At 41.4% G+C, this 21,252-nt stretch overlaps 1 protein-coding gene across 3 annotated transcripts in view; it reads right to left on the bottom strand.

Annotated features, from left to right (window-relative positions):
* ENOX1 (ecto-NOX disulfide-thiol exchanger 1) overlaps positions 1–7,876 on the bottom strand; it is a 612,013-nt gene extending 604,137 nt beyond the window's left edge. For 2 of the 3 annotated variants that reach the window (XM_011940311.1, XM_011940319.1), the window contains exon 1: positions 7,551–7,876. The gene's annotated coding sequence lies outside the window, so the exon portion shown is untranslated. The remainder of the gene's footprint in view (positions 1–7,550) is intronic. The other variant, XM_011940300.1, reaches the window with a different exon arrangement.
* Between the last annotated feature and the right edge of the window lie 13,376 nt (positions 7,877–21,252).

Genomic DNA, 21,252 nt, shown 5'->3' with positions numbered 1-21,252 from the left:
GACTGGAGTGCAGTGGCCGGATCTCAGCTCACTGCAAGCTCCGCCTCCTGGGTTTCGGCCATTCTCCTGCCTCAGCCTCCCGAGTAGCTGGGACAGCCATTTTTAAAGCACAGGTTGTCTAGCTGGCTATGACTGTGGGTAACTGAGGCTCAGTTTCACATGGGAACTACAGGACATAGTGTGAAATATGCATCAGTTATTGTGCCCATTGGCAGAGGATGCTAGCAGATTACCCAGCTCTCTTGTATCACTGGCTGAAGTCTGTTCCTGAGGCCATTAACTGTGCTGCACTACTAAGCTTCCCCACACACAGGAGAGAAACGCCAGGTGGGGAATAGGAGGTACTTGTAGAACTGCATCCTGAAGAAGGGAGTGTCAGGGCATATAAGTAGCAAACTGACTATGTCTGCTACACCAGGCCATGTCCCTGAAGATGTCCACTCAGTGTGTCTTGGGTGGGATCTGGAAATCAGTATTGTGACAAACACATCGTGGGATTCCCATGAACAGACAGATTTGAAAAACACTGACAACATTATTAAGTCCAAAACCTTTGGTGGACTCTGCCAGGTCCTCCATGTTCTGTGTCTTCTGCCCTGCTCTCCATACCAACCTCCACGCACAGTCCACTTGCCAGAACACACTTGAATCTGTGCACTTCCGGGCAAGCAGCATGTTCTCCTCCATGAGCAGCAACTGTGCCTTAAGAATCTGTAAGAGGCCGGGTGTGGTGGCTCATGCCTGTAATCCCAGCACTTTGGCAGGCCAAGGCGGGCAGATCACGAGGTCAAGAGATCGAGACCATCTTGGCTAAAATGGTGAAACTCCGTCTCTACTAAAAATACAAAAAATTAGCCGGGCGTGGTGGCAGGCGCCTATAGTCCCAGCTACTCGGGAGACTGAGGCAGGAAAATGGCGTGAACCCGGGAGGCGGAGCTTGCAGTGAGTCCAGATCGCCTCACTGCACTCCAGCCTGGGCGACAGAGCGAGATTCCGTCCCCCCCCCCCACCACCAAAAAAATAAGGATCTGTATGATCCCCAAAGCCAAATACAGTACCATTTATACAGTGAATGTTTATACAACAAATGTTTATTAAAGAAATAATTCCCAAAGAAATACATAGTACGATATTATTTAAGTGGTATTAAAAGATTCCCTGGATAAAAAAAAAAAAAAATCTTCCCTATGTATAAAAATAGTAGGTACAATTCCACTATTAAAACTAAGCAAATACGTATTGAGCACTTAATATATGCAAGACACTCAGGAATCCCTCCAGAAAAGTACTTCAACCTTTTATCAGCTTTTACACTTTAACAAAGATGTGCTGATACACAGATGTGAATAAAACCCTACAAAGGAGATAAACACCTGGGCAGTGGTGAAAGGTAAAGGGCATTCACTGTAAAAGGAACTGGAGGTATGAAAGACTTTGCCTATCCTGTGATTCTGTCAGGGTTGTCTTCGGGGACACTACCTCCTCCCTCACAAAGATTCAATGGGATGAAGAAGAAAGTTTTATTTCAATGGCACAAATACCTGGAATTATGACTTCTTCCAGTGACAAGAAATGTGGTACTTGGGATCCAGATGGTAACTCTGGGCTCTCTCCCTTACATCTACAATGGCTTCTGAGGCTTTCGAGATGTTCAAGATGCTCTCTTGCAAATGAGACCAGAAAAAAGGCTTTGGCCACTGAAGTCATTACAGACCTCACCTGTGGCTTTTCTCCCACTGTTAGAGATGTTAACACAGCACCTTGGTCATATTCCAGTCTGGATAATTACATTGGGGCTAGCAAACTTTATCCTCCAGCACCAACTAAACGAAGTATTCCTTTGGACTTGCTGCCATAACCTTTGTTATGCTGCTGTGGGCTATGAAAGGGCTATTCTATACTTGGGATGGCTGTATTTGTGGAAAATAAATAGCCCTGGCATTACTTTCTATACTGATAAGAAATATATTCCAAATATCACTGGCTAAGTTGGCTATTTTGGCTTAAAATATGCAGTGCCAGAGACAATTAGAAATTACAATAATTTCTTCTCCATTCTCTAAACTTTTACTATCCACACAAATGAAGCTTGAGATATTTGCAGCAGTATACAAACAGGGAGAGCCGATGCATTAATTCTACAAAATATATACTTAGTGTCTGCCATATGCCAGGCTATATGTCATGGGTACTGGGCACTGTTCTCGCTGCTGGGCGTTATGTTGACAGTGTACATATGAAAATTTTCCAGAAGGAGTAATTCAAATAAATTCTTCCTATGCGGCTACATTTCTAAAAATCTGCATACATTATTTTTACTTGAAAAATTACCATACACAGTTCTCCCAATCAAATACTACTTTTGTCCTTTTTTTTTTTTTTTTTTTTTTTTTTTTGAGACAGAGTTTCGCTCTTGTTGCCCAGGCTGGAGTGCAGTGACGCAATCTCAGCTCACCGCAACCTCTGCCTCCCGGGTTCAAGTGATACTCCTGCCTCAGCCTCCCAAGTAGCTGGGATCACAGGCATGTGTCACCACCCTGGCTAGTTTTGTATTTTTAGTAAGACAGGGTTTCTCCATGTCGGTCAGGCTAGTCTTGAACTCCCCACCTCAGGTAGTCTGCCCGCCTCAGCCTCCCAAAGTGCTGGGATTACAGGAGTGAGCCACTGCACCCGGCCTTGTCCACTATTTAAATAAGAGTCTGTAGGAGCCTAAACTGTATGTGTATGTGGAAGTATATGTGTACCTAAGAGTGAGAAAATATGCCTTCCTGGTTATCCTGGAGGGTAGCAAATAGAATGCTGCTTATATATTTATTTGTTTGCTTATTTTTAGCAATCATCCCATTTGGGTGGGTAAGAGTTTGCAGGTTATAATAGCAGAAGCTGACATAACAAAATTTAAAACATAAATACCCCTTGTTTAAAGCTCTTTACTGTATGAAAGAAACACAAATCAGGCCCTCTGATATTCTATCATAGGAATGAAAAGTGACAAAAAGAAAAAAAATATAAGTATTGTATGTGTTTGCACATACACACAAATTATCTTGCACATGAAAATAGGAGAGGGAAGCTAATTTAAATCTCAAGATTCCAGTAGGTTAAATTAAATGTATGAACTAAAGAATATTTAACATCACACTATGCAAGTGGATGCAGAAATAGTTCAGAAATTTTTTTAAGAAACCTAACCTTGAAATTCAGATTAATCCTAGTGGATCTGAAACAGGTACTTTCTCCTAGACAAATTATATCCAGACAGTGGAAAATATATTTTTTTAAAAGTGAAGTTCACTTGAAATTTGTCAAATTATTATTCTTTTGGAAAATCCTTCTAGCTAGAACAAGTTAATAGTAGGCTTCTAAAACTAGGTTTAACATGCTGTAAATCCATTTATTCCCCTCCACGAATCTACTAACGTAAGTCTTTTCTAGTGAAAAGGACTCTGTAATGGTACTTAATACTGTCACTACATTGTTTCTCCAATCAGTCAACGTCAAGGTTTTCCACTTAAGGAATTGTATTAAAGTTAAATGCTTACTTTTGTCATAAATAGTAAACAATGGAATACAGATTATTTAAAATAGCACACGGAACCTCAAAATGTATTACACACACAATGTATTTCCTAAGTTTAGAATGACTAATAATGCATATATGATCCAAGTTTTCCATCCAATAATCCATTATCATTTGAGCACTAAGAAACAATCTGCACTATCACCTCTCTCAGAGATGGATGACTCATCTTCCACTAACAGGCATTAGGTAACATCTTTGGCAAGAGGGCTTTGATAAAAGACTAAAACAAATATTATGCAGGGACACAGGTACCCCACGAACTTTAAAGAGCCCAGATCACTACACCAACAGTATGTCTACTGCACTGTAGGATAGGAGATTGTAATGAGTGATTGATTAATTAGCTATAATGTACAGGTATACCAACTGGCCAACACAATCTTGAATCTCATCCCTGTTGAAAATTCACACAGAATAAGGGATTATTAAAGACTGCCCAAAGCCATAGACAACTACCAAAGCAGGGACTGGGCTTCCCAGTTTACGGAAAGAGGCAGGAATCACAGGACTTTTAGAGATTCAAGGCACACTATATTGTACACAATGCATCTAAGACCACAATCTAGCCTAGCGTGTCAATGTTGAATTTTTATTCTCAAATGTTATTGTATTTTCTAAGTACAGTATTAGAAATTACAATATTACATTTTTATAAAGATAAAAATCTTGGTTGCAAATGTTATGTAAATAAAAAACCAAGAAAGAATAATAAAGGAGAAAAATGAGGGGGAAATGGTGAAGTGTGACCCAGCGGAAGACATCCTGAGACTGGGTCTGTCACCAGGGTTGTGTCACATAATCTCACTATGCCTCAGTGTTCCTCCATATTAAAGGGTTAGGCTACAGCTTCAGTCTCTACTTCATTCCTAGCAGTAAAATCCTGCCATCTATTTAGGTATCATAGAAAACCCAAGTTTTTGTAATATCCTAAGAGCACCTGGCAGCAGCAGAAAATGTGCTTACAATGCTTAATGACTAAAGGGAAGAATTAGAAGGTTCTAAACAATCCTCCCAAACTTGCATTTTTCAGTTTATACTAGGCTTAAGAGGGCAATTGAAGTTAGATGCTTCATTTCATCCCACAATAATTATTATTATAATAAAACATTTAATATTCCTTAAAAAACACCCAAAAAAAGAAAGAGCTTCACCTTACTCAAATGAAACTTAGTGGATCTGTCTCATTTGGAGGGTTGCAATGCCTGAGCTACAATGTGAGTATCAGGATGTGGAAGCAGCTGTCACTGCTTTGTTTTTCATTCACAGTAGGTGGTTGCCAGGCAACAAAATACTATTGTCTGTTTCCATGATCTATTGGCCAATTCTACCGGTGATAATGCTTTCTACAGTTTAAAACAGGGCCACCTTTTGGACAAAAAGAAATGAGAAAAAATTCTAAAGATGACAATAACATATATATGAATAAATACACTGAATGTACTCTAAAATTATGTGTATATACAACTGTGTGCTGATACACATACAAATATTTTGCATGTATGCATATGTGATTATATACATTCTCCTACATACAAACCCATCTAAATTTAATAGGCCCACAACTTGAATCTAAATCCCTTAGGGAAATCAAGGCATGAACTAGAGAAATAAAAACACAGAATTATTTTCTTAACAATAGCAATAACTTCCAATTTGTCACATATATCAAATCCTGTTTCTTGAACAGGAGGTCCTCCAGTCAGAAAAGCAATTCTGTCTACTTATATAAAAAATAATAATAATGAAAAGCCTTTACCATCTACTTTAGATTCATGTAATACATTTAATATATTGTTTTACTATCACATGCTACCAATGTGTACAAAGATAATTTAAAGAGTGTTGCTGTTTACAACCAAGAATCTTAAATTTTATTCATCTTAAAAATAATCGAATTGTTCTCCCTGGAATAGCCTCATGTGATTCCCCACTTTGTGTTGATATGGGTCCCTGGGGAACAACAGTCACGCTGTTACTCTTGCATATTTCAGTAGCTTACAAATAAAATAACCCACAGTGTACTCAATATAAAGTTGTCAACATTAACTTGCATCAGTTGCTATTTGTTTTTTGACAAGGCTTCTTAAAGATAAGAATTACAATATTCTTAGATGTACAGACACAACATCAAAACAGCCTGAAGGAATTAAGGCTGGAAAATGCTAGAGGTAATCACGCTTTGAAATGAAGAGAAATCAGTATCATTTATACGTACACATATATTTCTTTAAAGGCTCTAAATAATGCCAGAACAATCTGTATTTTATGCAATGCTCATCCGTCTTCCCTCACAATATTCCGAAAGCACTTCAACTATTTAATGCATCCCCTCCAAGAGGCCTTTCACTTTTTCAAACTCATTATCACTTTCAAATCTGTATATTACAAGAAACTGGAATAAGCAATATCCATTACATGAATAGACATTATTAATATAAAGTCTCTATCAAAGTGGCAACGCTAGCAAAACAAAAGCAGAGTGTGTTAACCATGAGCTAAGTACCAGCAAATGTTACCACTTTGCTTGACAGAGCCGTCTCCAACAGCACGCACCCGCCTCTCGAGAGGGCCCACCAGGTTTCTCCCTCACATCTCACCCCACAAATGACCCACTTCTTCCTCTCTCAGCTTTCCAAGCTCGCTCACCTGTGTCTCTCCTCCAGGAATCAATTTCCTTCCCACTTTCTCCACCCTCTTCAGATTCCTTAATCACCCTTCATTATTTTCTCCAAACTACCAGACTCAAATCTGCAGCCCAGCTGGCCAGGAACCTCTCCATACGCACGTATTTCCTGCATTCTCCTGGGTCTGCTTTTAAAAACTGCTACCACCAAACAAATGCAATCTTAACAAAATTAGGATTACACTGTCAGTGTCTTCTTTCATGTAATGTTACAGCAGTGAAAGATGGAGGGAGGGAAAGGAGAGAAGCAGGAGTGCACCTGGGTGAAGGAGCGTGGCTCAGTGGCTATACAGTGAGACGCAGTGATTCCACGGAGCTGGGCTTGCCCACCTGTCTACCCCACTTTCCCCATGTGCTCGCCGCGGGATGACAACCACAACACTCCAGAACCACCCCCCTCCGAAAGGGGGCGGGGTTACGCCTTCACCAATCAGGACCCGCGAGCCCCGGGTGTCCAACCTATGGGGTGGCTGTGGCCGTGCAGGGGGAGGACGTGGGGTGGTCTGGGAGGGGCCGCGTCCGTGGGAGGCTCGCACGTGTCGGGTCCGGAGAGGCGGGGAGGCGGCCGGCGTCCAGCGGCCGAGGCGCGGGCTCTGAAACCTGGCAGCTGCCGAGTCCAGCTGCCCCAGTGCCTCCTTTACCTCGCGCTGGGCCAGGCAGGGCGCGCTCCGGCCGACGAAGACCTGTCCAAGGTGTCCGAGCTCCCCACGAGAGGGGACAGTCACAAATAACAACAATAGTACCCAACACAGACTAGGCGGGGAGGAAAGTTTCCGGCCCGCAGCAGAGCAGAATCCGCCAAGGCTGGAGAAGGAATGCAGAGCGGGAGGGTGACAATCTGAAAGAAGAGGGCAGCGGGAGCACTATGCGGGCAGGACCGGGTCCCGGGGGCGACGCCCGCCGAGGGAGACGGGTGCGGGGTGCGCTGTCCAAGGTGCAGGGGAGGTGACTGGCGGGCGGCGGGCGCTGAGCCCGGAGCCGACACTGGCTGGCGGGCGGCGGGGAGATCGGGGAACAGCTGTCTGGGGCGCTGGGCACCCCCGAGCTCGTAAAAGTGACGGAGCTTGAGCCGGGGCACGGCAGGGAAGAGCGTGAGGGCTGCACCGAAGCCCCCACGCGTTCACGCACTCCTCCTTACCAGCCTCACCTCTAGCTCCACTCCCCTCCCCCCTCGCCCACTCCCCTCCCAGTCTAGATCCAGGTGCCGAGGCGGGGGCGAGACCAGAGGACCCAGGCTCGGAGCCCGGATGCCCCAGGGATGTTGCGGGCCCCGGAGCTGCTTACCTGGGGCCGCCGTATGGAGAGCGGAGGCAACCCGCCGCGCGGAGTGGGGCGCCGGGCGCGGCGCGGCTCCTCCTAGCCTCGGCGTCCTCCTCCTTCTTTGCTTCTCCCGGACTCTGTCCCGGGCACGGAGCTGGGAGACGCGGCCGGGCTGCAGTCGCCTTTCCCTCCGCCGCCGCCGCTGCAGCAGACAGAGGACACCCCGTGGCGGCTGGAAGCCTGTGTGAGTAGCGGCGCCCGGGAGAGCGGGGATCTGCTGAGGGGCGCTGGAGACTCCGCTGCTGGAGGCGCGCGGGCGTGCGCACGCGCGCCTGCGAGTGTGAGTGTATGGGTGCGCGCGCGCCCACGGGGTGGGGGAGTCGCGAGGGGAGGGGGAGAGAGGCTGAGAGATGCTCGTAGGGACCGAGGCAAAATTCTGCGCCCCCGGAAATCTGTAAACGCTGGGAAGGAGGATCGAACGCGCGTCTCGCTTGGAGAAGCTGCCCACCGGGCGGCAGCAGAGGAGTAGGGGAAGTCAGCGAGGCGCGCTAGGGCTCCGGATCCCAGCCTGGCAGAGCCGAGGGGAGCGCGCAGCCACCGATGCAGCAGAGGCGGCGCCCGCAGCCCACGGTCGCGCTGCCCCCTCTCGGGAGGGGCCGAGGCCGCTCGCTCCCGCCACCGCCGCCGCGGTCCGGACTGCTCTACTAGGAGCAGGGAACCGAGAGAGGGACCGCACGGTTGCTACGGCGACCTTGGAGGCGCCAGGCCGGCTGAAGGGCCAAGAGGAGAACCCGGGCGCACGTGGCCGACTCCAAGCTGGAGCGGGTGTGTGCCAGGGTTGTGGGCTTGGGGTAGAAGGTGGAATTGGGCCGCGCGGCCTGGGCAGAGGATGCGGGGTGTGCGGCCCAGAGTGGCTCGGCCGGGGTGCGGTCAGCATGCAGGTTGGTAAGGGTGAGGGGATCCTAACCCCAGGTGACATGTTGCCTTTTTTTTCCTCCTTGGAGGCTACTTTTTCTCAAAGTTATCCACTTCCCAGATAAGAGTGCCGGCCTCCTCTTTGTTAGGATTCAACTTAGCTGTGCAGGCAACCAGGCAGTGCCTCCTTCAAGTCAGGCTCTTCCAAGAACCGCACCCACCACCACCACCCCCCACCACCACCCACACACCCACACCCCTCGCTCCTCCTTCATCCCAACTACATTGTAATACTTTAGAAATAAATGTTTAAAGCACGTTTACATTCTCTGCCTCTTAAAAGATATATTGTCCTAGTAGTGTACTTTTCCTTGCTTATTTTAAATTCCGAGTGGGATTTCATTCACACAAGCATTTCTTCAAGGGTTATAAGGTCTGGGTAATACGCGAAATACCCTTCCTGGCAGGAATCCTTCGGGCAGGGATTGTGTTTTGCACACTTTTGCATGCCTCTGGTGCTTAGCATAGTACTCTGTACTTTGTGAGTTCCCTGTAAATGTTGAATGGATGATACTGTTTTCTAGCTTCACATAACCTGAAGGCAAAGACTTGGATGCTGGGAAAGTCATTACCACCCCACTAGGCTTGCTTGATTTTAACTTATGCCATTTCCCTGTGCGTGGCTATTTTCCCCCCTGGCTGTCAGAACCCCAGTGCAAAGAGAGAAAAGAATACTTAACCACTGTGCACCCTTAAGAAAGGGTGCATGCAGAAGCACTCTGCAGGGACCCCAGTGGGATCCCCTGGGTGTGAGGGGGCCAAAGCTCAGAATCTAACCTCTCAAAATGTGAAAGTCGCTGTTCCTGAGCAGTTTATACTGTCCCTTCTAGAGCAGAAGGATGGGGAAAAGAGTTTTAAGAGAAATACACTTTTGTTTTGTTTTGTTTTTGTTTTTTGGTTTTTTTTTTTGAGACGGAACCTCGCTCTGTCACCCAGGCTGGAGTGCAGTGGCGCGATCTCGGCTCACTGCAACCTATGCCTCCCGGGTTCAAGCGAATTATCCTGCCTCCGCCTCCTAGTAGCTGGGATTACAGGCATTGACCATCACATCCGGCTAATTTTTTTTTAATTTTTATTTTTATTTTTTAAGTTTTTAGTAGAGACAGAGTTTCACTGTGTTTTCCAGACTGGTCTCCAACTCCTGACCCCAAGTGATCCGCCTGCCTCGGCCTCCCAGAGTCCTGGGATTACAGGTATGAGCCACCGCACCAGGCCAGAAATACACATTTCTAGTAGCTTATCAGGTATGCATTTTTCTCCTGTAAAGAGTAGTGTTCGTGGACACTGACCAATACGTGCAGGGTCACCCCAGACTGCTAATTCTGCTGCCTGGTGTAGCACTAAGTCTACATCCTTCACCCTTGGTATTTCTACAATCGTCGTCTTAGAAGCAGAAGTCTTCAATTTTGCATTCCATGGTAAATTTCAATTCCTTTGAACTCAGGCTCGCCTATGAGCTGCTTCTCTCTCCACTCATGATACCACAGCTGTGAAGTATAACTGAAATAAAGTGAAAATTAAAATGGATTTATTTGGGTGCCATGTGTTCTCTAGTGGGGGTCCCTTTACCTGATTTATCTACCTTCACTCAATTGACAGTCTTCTTAGAAGACATTTGTTGTGATATTGGAGCTTATTTTTTAGGTTGAAAGCTTAGATATTTAAATTTTTCACTTGAAAGGAAGCTCTAAAACTTGCAGAAGAAGCAGAAAAATTCTGATACCGAAAATGGACCCTTGACAGCCAACCTATAGAATGGGTATGAGTCAGAATTTTCCAAAACAATTTTAAAACTTCATTTTCCTTGGAAAGTTGCTTTTAGGGTTTTGTTGGGCTCAGAAACTGATACCAGAAAATATGGCACTTTGACATGCTGGACTGAAGAAGCTCCTCAAGGTCTCTCTGACCCTCTCTCTGCCTCCTGTCTGTCAGTCTTCTGTCTCACCCAAAGCATAAGATGAAATTGTTCTCTGAAGGTCTTTCATCTACCTAGAAACCAGACCTGCCAAAGAAGAACACACTTGCCTTCTCTGAGTTTTTATTAATCTAACTCACATCACAGGAAGAAAGATTGAAGACTGACAACACAACTGGACATACTTTTGTCACACTGCTCTGGGGCCCAACAGACTTTATCCCAGGCCATTGTATGTTCACCAAGCTCATTGAATTCCACTAAAAACTCTTTACTATCCCCCTTAAAATCATCCACATTTCCCTTTCTATTCTTCCCCTATGAAGAAGGATATATGAGTATCTGTGTAACCCATTAGGTTATTGAGCAGTCATTTTCCTGCAATTCCCTTGGGTTGCACACATGAAAATAAGTTTTGTATGTCTTTTCTCCTATTAATAGGAGAAAAATCATCTGCTTTTTGCAAGGTGATTTTCAGTGAACCTTCAGAAGGTTGAAATCCCTACAGTTTCAACAGCTTCCCAAGTGCTCGTCTTACTTGGTGGGTAGAAGAACCTTAATAAAGCTGAAACTTCTCTGATGACCACCAAAGGTGGTCTTTGTAATAATAAATATAAGAAGCCAATGTTTAAAAATAAGAATGTAAACATTGCAATCTTAATGTATGTTAACTTAAAAATAAATTAGTTAATGTATGTTAACTTAAAAGGTAAACAATAGGAACAATAACAACATAGATATGTAGTATTTCTCACCAACTTAAACATAAAAGTTTGGAGGAGCAACTAGGATTATACGCTATCAACTCCATAGTTCCTTCTGCTACTTAAGTACTAGGTAATACAATGTACAGCTGAGAGGTTCGTTTTTATATGTTATTGTCGGTCAGATTCAAAATCAGTGGCATATTTGTAAAAGATCTATTTTTCTTCCTAAAGGGAATGTTCCTTAACATAACTGTTTTTTTCAGTTTGCAGCAGTGCAGTAAACTAGTCAATCATTAACTTAAAAACACAGGATGGTGAAGGTGTGGGGCCTATGGAGAAACACTCTAAACTTATTTGATCACAACTGTTTTGTCAGTCTAAATAAAAAAACAAAAGCTTTCCACTTTTAAAGACTGATACATTTAGACTGTGAGATGTACCATGGATTCCAAAGTCAACTCCTCATGCTAGGAGCCCATTGCCCCAAATCCTCTGAAGTGAGAAGGCAGGGACCGTTAGCTGAAATGCTGTTGATTTTAGTGGCTGTGGGCATGCATAAGGATACAGGTAATTTCCCTCATAATGAGGTCCCAGATCACTTAGTCCATTACAGTTTTAAATGATAAAAAACACCTTGACCTGCACCTGGAACGAAAGTACCAACAGTCCAAAGTATAGTACAGGAACAAGAAGTGGCCTCAAGTCATCCTATTTGTATCCATGTCTTTAAACATTGCCTTATTCCACATACTACTTAGGAAAACTTAATTCTGACTGGAGATCAGACATCTTTAGGAAGGTTAAAAAATCAGAGAAAAAAAATGTTGTTATAGTTTACTAAGCAAAAGAAGACTGGTTTTCTTTCTTAGTCATCATTGCTGACATTTGGGGTGCAATGTCTGGTATCAGTGGTTCTAACAGTTTATAGAGCTATATATTTCCAAGAAACTGAAGAAAGCTATGGATCCTTTCTTCAGGAAAATGAACATATTAATGTATAAAAAATGTTTAAATAAAATTTCGAGGAGTTAAGGGAACTCCCTCTGAAGCCCACATTAAGAGCTACTGCCTAATATAGATTCATTGCACCATGATATTTTATAGCTAAACAGAAAAGAATTGGTAGATTTACTACTCTTACTTCTATTTTTAATCTAATAATTTATTTGATTGTCAACACCAAGAAGAGGCATAAGCAACTCAGTAAACCGAACAAGTATTTCTTGAGTACCTACTTCATAATCAGTTTTGTTCTTCAAGCTGTATTTTTTACCAATAAAATATAAAATACGATCGATCTATTCCTTTAAGGAGCCTACAGTCTAGTAATCATTATTCTTGAGTACAAAAAAAGTGAACATAGGTATAATTTATCACTTGACCAGGTGCAACAAACTTCAATTTGAATTACCAGTAGGACTTAATAAAGCTATTTGTTAAATAAACCACTTAAGTAATAATTGATTATCAGTGGCCAATGTATGTATGCATATTTTCATATTCATATTCCCTAGTATTAATCATTTAGATGATCACACCATACATAATGTAAAAAGCTAGTCTATTGCTGTAGTGTGAATTTTAGATTGAGGATATGAAGAAGTTGACAAGGAGAGATAGACCATGTGGGCAATGGCAGCTGTGGATTACCTTTCTCTGGGATCCCTGGGCAGACTGGAATAAGTTGGAATATGCTAGAGCTCATATTTAACCCGTCCAAGAATTTATAGGGCAACCCATGAACACTGTTTTGAAATTTCTATGTCTACAAAATCCCAGAAGTCTCTTCTTGCATAATTTTAACATTTTATTATTACTCTCCTTACAATTTTTTTAGTTTTCACTTTCTCAATTTCTTTCCACTTATTAACACAGAATTCTTTTTCATTAATGTAATTTTTAAAAACACAACTTCTTCACTCAATTTCTGACAAAATTATGAAGAGTCAAAAAGCGCTTATAGAGTGAATTGACATAAAGCCATTTACTTAATTAGAGCTGTTCGAAGCCCAACCATCCATGTATTGAATGCTTTATATAACCTGCCTCCCGATGGGCCCCAGAGGCTTCATACGGGGAAGCTAGGACTATTAGTGCTATCTTTTGACTTTTCCAGTGGTGGTCTTGGCACAGCATTAAAGTAACACAGGATACTGAATCACAAGATGTGAGTTCAAATCCCAGCCTTGCTGTGTGAGATTGGGCACCAAACTTTCTGAGCGTCACTTGTCCCCGTCTGGGAAATGTGGATAATAACACCTACCTCATCAGTTTCTTAAGAAGCTTACATTAAGTAACATGAAGTTACATTAAGTAACATGAGAAAGAGTCCCTTTGTTGTGTTGTAGGACTTCAGTAAATCTTTGTAAACCTTGGATCTAAATCAAAAGTGTGTGGCAGAAAATTGGAACACAGTCATGAATAGGAAGCTCCTGTAGAAATTATTTAAATCTTTATTATAATGTTGAACTGAGCTGATTTCCTGGGAGTCCCTTCCAAGGATATTTTAAGAAAACCACAGACAACCAAAAGTTGGCAGAAACTGACACATGCAGGAAATTGTGGATTCCATAATTCTAGAGGTGCTGTAGTTCTATAAATTCTGCTGCTGTTACCATACCCAAGCTTTGTGTTCATTTGTTTTTAATTAGTCTCTGTTTTGTTTCTGTCACACAGATTCTGCCTCCCCAATGGTGCTTTGCCCTGCTAATTTAACTATGCAAACATTCATTTTACAGATTAATACCAACTGTGAAAATGTCTTTCTTTTAAACAAAAATAGTTCACTGTCCTCTCCTCCCCGCCACATCCCAATTGTAAAAGTAGTGTGTGTGCTTATGGAGAAAAAATAGGCAATACAAAAATGTATAAAGAAAAAGATTGGCCAGGTGCGGTGGCTCACGCCTGTAATCCTAGCACTTTGGGAGGCCAAGGAGGGTGGATTGCCTGAGCTCAGGAGTTCGAGACCAGCGTGGGCAATATGGCAAAACCCTGTCTCTACTAAAAACATAAAAAAATTAGCCGGGTGTGATGGTGGGTGCCTGAAATCTCAGCTACTTGGGAGGCTGAGGCAGAAGAATCGCTTGAACCTGGGAGGCGGAGGTTGCAGTGAGCTGAGATCGTGCTGCTGCACTCCAGCCTAAGCAACATGGTGAAACTCTGTTTCAAAAAAAAAAAAAAAAAAAAAAGCAATAGTATTACCTCTCAGGGACCAACTACAATTACTATTTTGGTGTATGCCCTTCCAGACATTTTCTTTGCATATGTTTATTCTTCTTGTTAAAAGTCATTCAGGTTGGCCAGGCACGGTAGCTCACGCCTATAATACCAGCACTTTGGGAGGCCGAGGCAGGTGGATCACTTGAGGTCAGGAGTTCAAGAACAGCCTGGCCAACATGATGAAACCCTGTCTCTAAGAAAAATACAAAAAATTAGCTGCACATGGTGGCATGTGCCTGTAATCCCAGCCACTGGGGAGGCTGAGGCAGGAGAATCGCTTGAACTTGGGAGGCAGAGGTTGCAGTGAGCCAAGATCATGCCATTGCACTCCAGCCTGGGGGACAGCAAGACTCCATCTCAAAAAAAATTTAAAAAGTCATTCAAGTCAAGATTCAGCCATTTTTAATGTTACCATTTTAGAAACAAACAGTTAAACACTTTCACAAAAAGTCTCAAATGTGTTTCTTTTAACCTTTCCTACACCTTCTTTCCAAGATAGGCTCTTTGCTCAGCAAGTCCTTTAAAACAGGATTTTCACTGGTCATCCTTGAAACTTCTCTTTATATTTCCCCACTTTTACCACTTTTAATAATTAATACTTTTAATGGCCCTTTAAAAACTTAATCTCACCTTGTGCTGATGCTGGCGTGTTCTGGAGTCACAAGCCCTGCCCTTGGCCTCTGGCCATTCTGTGGGTGCTTTGCATTACTTAACCTCTACCCCCAAAATGAGGTCCAGTGCTAACCTTGGATTTGGTACTGCATTCCCTGATAGAACAGAAAAGATTCTTGATTTCAATGAGTAACCAGAGTGTTCATTGGAGTGACCATCTACATACTGGCTCTGCAGAAGCTTGGCCCAGAGGTGGTGAATTATTTGAATTCATGTTTTATGTCCATTGCTCTGCAGGCAAATTTTGGAAAGTCTGTTTTATTTTGCTTTGAAGAATCTATAAATAATCCTTAACAATTAATGCAAATGATAGTTAAAATTCCAGTAGAATTTCCTACTTCTACAGTTCAGTATGTGCGCTAGTTTACCCAGGAAGGTATCATTATTAATAAAAAGTATAAAAGTGTTTATAATTTTGCCAATTTTCTAGTTTATAGAGGGATACGGGTTCTGAAAGTAAAACAGCTTCAATCCCAGCCCATCCCATTCTGCAAATCTGAGACAGAATTCTAGTGCCACTCCTAAAAAGCTAGAGAACTGATGGAAGAAGAAAGGAAGGAAGGGGAGGGAGAGAACACAAGGTGAGGTTAATTATCTATAGGAGTTCTCTGTAGAATATACACACTACATTGTAAATTATGGAAGTTCTAAGTACAATTCATGTGCAAGTCTTTTCTAAGAAAACAATGAGATAATAAAATGTCACACATGAGACAAGCTGTATCTTGGAAACTCTATACATGTTATAAAAATATGCATTGAAAAGTTTTGGTAAATACTAAATTGCAAAAGAAGAATCAAAGAATTGGTATTATGTCTCTAGCACTAATCATTGAAGAGAGAGTCATCATGTTTAACAAATTAGAGAATGTTAGCAACTGGAAAGGTGAACTAATTGCACAGGAGCACTTACCTTGATTCTTTTGTGTGCTAGGTGCTGTAGATGTATTTAAATAGGTCCACCTTGGGCTGAAAAGTGACCTTGGGCAGAAAGAGGTACTGAAGTCTTTATTCAGAGATGCCAAGTTTATAGCATTAAATCTGGAAAATGAGGTGAGAGCAGAAACAGAAACTCTAGAACTGAGAGGATGAGGCCAGGGATCCAGAACCAAGTTTGTGAGAGTTGAGTGGATACAGAATGCCCCTCATGTGTGATACCTGGCTTAAAGTCCAAAGAGATGGAGGTTCTCTACTTCTGTTTCCTTTGACTGCATTATCAGAAACCAGTCTTGAATATTATACAACCATATTTAATCAGAATAATTAAAAATGAAAATAAGTACCAAAACATTTTTAAATGTAACTACTTTGGTGGCAGTTCTACTAAAATGAAGTATGTTGTTCCTTTAATTCACAAATCAGAATCACCAGAATCAATATTAATATTTAATGGAAGGATAGGCAAGCATGGAAAGGTAAAAGTATTATGAGATTTACCATCAGATTGAACTGCATTTGAATCATGGGTCTATCACAAGTGAACTTAGGTAAACTTCATAACCTTGATATCCTCATCTGAAAATAGGGATTATTTAATACCTATCTCTTAGTACTTTCTATGAAGATGAAATGAGACAATGTGAAACATTCCCTTCTTCCCTAACATTGACATACCCCTCGTTAACTGATTTTGGATATAACCACTTTCATTGATCCCCAAGGGATACCAGGGGTATGTAGAGTTTACCTTCCTCCTCTACCAAATAGACCATGGAGGTCACCTGTGTGGTTCCTCTGTGCTGCTTCAAGATGTCAGCTGGCTTTTCTTGTTTCTCTCAGTGTAACTGACTGTAGATTCTTATCTGCTCAAAAGAGAACTCCATTACATAGACTCAGACACATCTATGTTTCATTATGAATTCTCTCTTTACTAACTTCCTGTATCTAAGCTGCATTCTAAATAAATAAAGTACTACTGGAACTTTGTTTTTCAGACACATTGATATCTGTACAAGAACACCCCAGCAGAAAATATATACATCTGCCCTTCCTCCTTCCAGCACAACTCCCCAGCCCTCATGTCACACCAATTCTCATGTTTGTAAATCAGTTTCCTATGATTTTAGATAGCATGATTCCGTTGCTCGGCGCTAGACCACTCCTCAACTTTTATGTATGTATGTATGTATGTATTTGAGATGGAGTCTCACTCTGTAACCCAGGCTGGAGTGCAGTGGCACAATTTCAGCTTGCTGCAACCTCCACCACACGAGTTCAAGCAATTCTCCTGCCTCAGTAGCTGGGATTACAGGTGCACGCCACCATGCCCGGCTAATTTTTGTATTTTTAATAGAGACGGGGCTTCACCATGTTGGCCAGGCTGGTCTCAAACTCCAGACCTCAGGTGATCTTCCCACCTCAGCCTCCCAAAGTGCTGGGATTACAGGTGTGAGCCACTGTGCCTGGCCCACTCCTCAACTTTTAAAACTACAAAACTGGACCAAGCCCCAGACCATGAAGGTCCTCTCATTAAGGAGATGCCTCTTTTGTATGACCCAGCCAGAAACATTTGGTGAGTTTCTTTCATATTAAAAAAATCACAAGTTTTTGAAATAAATGAATTCAAGTTCTTCCCATATCTAAATCATTCTATGAGTCAAATTTTCACATTTAGAGATTCAGTCTGTATATTTATATTTCTTAATCTGTGGCATGAGGGATTTAATCAAAGTATAGTTTCCTGGCAATGAAAGTGATTGTACCCAACATGAGTTAATAAGAAAGATGATGGAATTGTCTTCTCTGAAGATCTTTATAGTTTTTTCAAAAGTATTTATGCACAGTCCTTCCTAAAGCCAGACATTGAAGATCAATCAAGTACTCTTCTCGTCAAAAGATTCTCTGATGCTATAGAAACTCCAGATTGTGGTTTTATTCTGACACATTTTGGTAGTTTTGTTCTGTGACAATTATAGGACAAAAAAATGAAAGGGTAAAGAAATGGAAATTGGCTTTTAGCAGCTGTTTTAGTGAGACAATCTACATTTTAGATTCTAGAATGGAGATACTAGTCCATCAGAGGAGAAACAAGATTTTGTTCTTATTGTAGTAAAAGATCTTGTGTTAATGTTAAAGATATTGTTCCTATTGGGGGGGGGCAGGAGAGAGAGAGAGAGAGAGAGAGAGAGAGAGAGTTATCTTTTACCCTGACTTTGGCGAAGGGATCATGAAGTAATCTTTTCTTGGACCAGAAAGCAATTCTTTCCTTGGATTTCAAGGAAATCATTAAATTTTTGCTAACAACCATGCTTAATTATTTGAATGTGTATGTGTTTTGTTTGTCTAGTCTTGTCATTAATACAATTAACTAGAATCCTATTTAATTCTTGAAATTGAAATGTCGGTTGTGACTTTGTCTTACTTTTCACTAAAATCATTTTCACTCGCTTTTTAGATATCATTTTTGCATATGCTTACCTATTACTATATAACAATAAAATAAGTGCTTTAAACATTTTAATGAATATCCTGTCAAGGCTCTCATTTGAGCATCCTAACAAATATGAAAGAGATACGTGCTATGTATACACAGAACCACACTCCACAATTAAACCCTCACAGTGACATTCCTTAAGGAGGCAGTGTTAGTCTGGAAGAATCGTTTTATAAAATTCTTCTAATGATTGCATCACTTTGAAAGCCAACAAAATTGATTTGTAAACTCTGGAACTAGATTAAGATGAGGAGTATGAGGGAAAATGTTTCCAAATTCAACTCTTGCTTTGAATTTTCTATTAAAATTATTTTCCAGAGTTTCTTTTTTCCCCAGCCATAATAAAGCAGTCTTTATTCCATAAGAAAGTAGTATTACGATACTGTTTTATTTTAGACCGTTGATTTATTTTTGTGAAATGAAGATAAATAATGCACATATCTTCACATCAGAAAACTTAGGTTCAAGCCATGGGTCTCCTTCTGTCTTACTTTGAGTAAATTATTTTGCCAACTTCTGTCCCAACTTTTTCATCTCTAAATTAAATATAATGATTATGCTTATCCCACAAAGTTATTATGACAATTAAATTAAAATGTTTGCATAAAAATTTTGAAAAATCTGAGGCATTGTACAAATGCTAACATATTTGGGGGTGTTACTATAGTTGTTACTATTTTTAAATATTAATATTTTCAAAGCTAAATAATAGTATCATAGTGGAACTACTTGGTATAGTTTACTGAGCAGAGCAAACAGTCCACTTGCAAAGTGAGTTGTTGTTCATCTCATGCCTATATCAATGTTTCCCCCATCTAGGACTCAGTGTAATTTGACGCACGTAATAAGATGTTCAATAAATTTTTTGGTGTCACCTGCCCCATGCCTCTTTCTTTCATTCTGTCCAATTTCATTTTTTTCAATCCTCTTGTATCTTTCTTTTCTTCTTGTTTTAAATCATGTAGGTGATCATTTTTCACAATAAGCAAATATCCTAAGGACTATGAAAAATGCCCATAGCACTTTCCATCTAAAAAATGCATAAGCCTTTTAGAAACACATTGGTGATCATCACAAAATATTGTCTACCTTGAATGTTTTCTCATCTTTTTTTTTTTTTTTTTTTTTTTTGAGACGTGATCTCGCTCTGTCGCCCAGGCTGGAGTGCAGTGGTGCAATCTCGGCTCACTGTCAGCTCCACCCCCTGGGCTCAAGCCATTCTCCTGCCTCAGCCTCCCAAGTAGCTGGGACTACAGGCGCCTGCCACCACGCCTGGCTAATTTTTGTTTTTTTGTTTTTTGTTTTGTTTGTTTTTTGTATTTTTAGTAGAGACGGGGTTTCACCATCTTAGCAAGGATGGTCTTGATGTCCTGACCTCGTGATCTGCCCGCCTTGGCCTCCCAAAGTGCTGGGATTACAGGCGTGAGCCACCACGCTCAGCCTTTCTCATCTTTTTATCATGCATGTCTGCCTAGTTTAAAATCACAGGGCAGGAACTCTGTCTCATTCTATTTGTAAATCAGAGAGAAAGTGTTGTTGTTCAGTAAATGCCAAGAAGCAACAGCATCCGTATGAGGTGAATAGGTGGAAATTATTATTTCTGTCTATAGCAAGGTGAAAATAAAATGAGTGCTTTACAATTTTCAAAGCATTCTCATATCGATTATCTCATTTGTACATCACACCGACACTGCGAGAAAGCCGGATAGGGCAGTTTTACTGTTATCCTCTTGCTGTCCTTGTATGATAATGGAAAGTGAGACTAAGAGATAAAGTGCCTTGTCCACGTCATCAGGGAAATCCCAGCCTACAAGATCTCTACGCTGCTCTTCTGATTTTAAATTGGTACAAATATTTGTACATTCTTATGGAGTGCATGTGATATTTTGTTACATGTAATGATCAAGTCAGGGTATGCTGGGTGTCCATTACCTTGAGTATTTGTCCTCTCTATGTGTTGGGGACAGTTCAAGTCCCCTTCTCTAGCTATTTTGAAATATATAATACATTGTTGTTAACTATAGTTACCCCATTCTGCTACTGAATATTAAAACTTAGCCCTTCTACCTAACTATATGTTCGTACACATTAACCAACCTCGCGTTATCCCTCTCCCACCCACTCAGCCTTCCCAGATTCTAGTATCTGTCATTCTACTCTCTACCTCCATATAATTAACTTTTTTAGTTCCCACATATGAGTGAGAACATGCAGCATCTGTCTTTCTGTGCCTGTTCTTATTTCACTTACCATAATAACCTCTAGTTCCATCCATGTTGCTGCATATGACAGGATTTCATTCTCACATTTTCTTTGTCCATTTGTCTGCTGATGGACACTCAGGTTGATTCCATACCTTTGCTATTGTAAGTCGTACTGCAATAAACATGGGAGTGCAGATATCAAACTTCTTAATCCTTTGAGTAAATACCCAGAGTGGGATTGCTGAATCATATGGTAATTTCCCTGCTTTTCTCAACTAATGCTGTGGGAACTTCATAGCGATATGGGTCTTGATAGGTCTTGAACATGTCAAGAAGTATATCTATTTTGTTACCTTTGTGAGAAAGCACTTAACTCTGACCCTGGCCTACAGCAAGTGCTTAGTAAATAGTTGTTTAATTAAAATAAATAAATAATATTATAGATATCAAGTCAGCAGAACTCATGAACTAGTTATTGAATCCATGACAACGCCTGACATCCTTGCCATCTTGGCTGCTGCTCAACCCACAAAAACCATTACATATTGTTAATTTTCTGTTTCATGTAGTGAAACTTGTAATGCCAGTTTTCAATACTACT

The sequence above is a fragment of the Colobus angolensis genome, unplaced genomic scaffold (genome assembly GCF_000951035.1).
Source record: "Colobus angolensis palliatus isolate OR3802 unplaced genomic scaffold, Cang.pa_1.0 Scaffold101, whole genome shotgun sequence".
In the NCBI taxonomy this organism is placed as follows: Eukaryota; Metazoa; Chordata; class Mammalia; order Primates; family Cercopithecidae; genus Colobus; species Colobus angolensis.
This window is presented reverse-complemented; position numbering and strand designations above follow the sequence as displayed.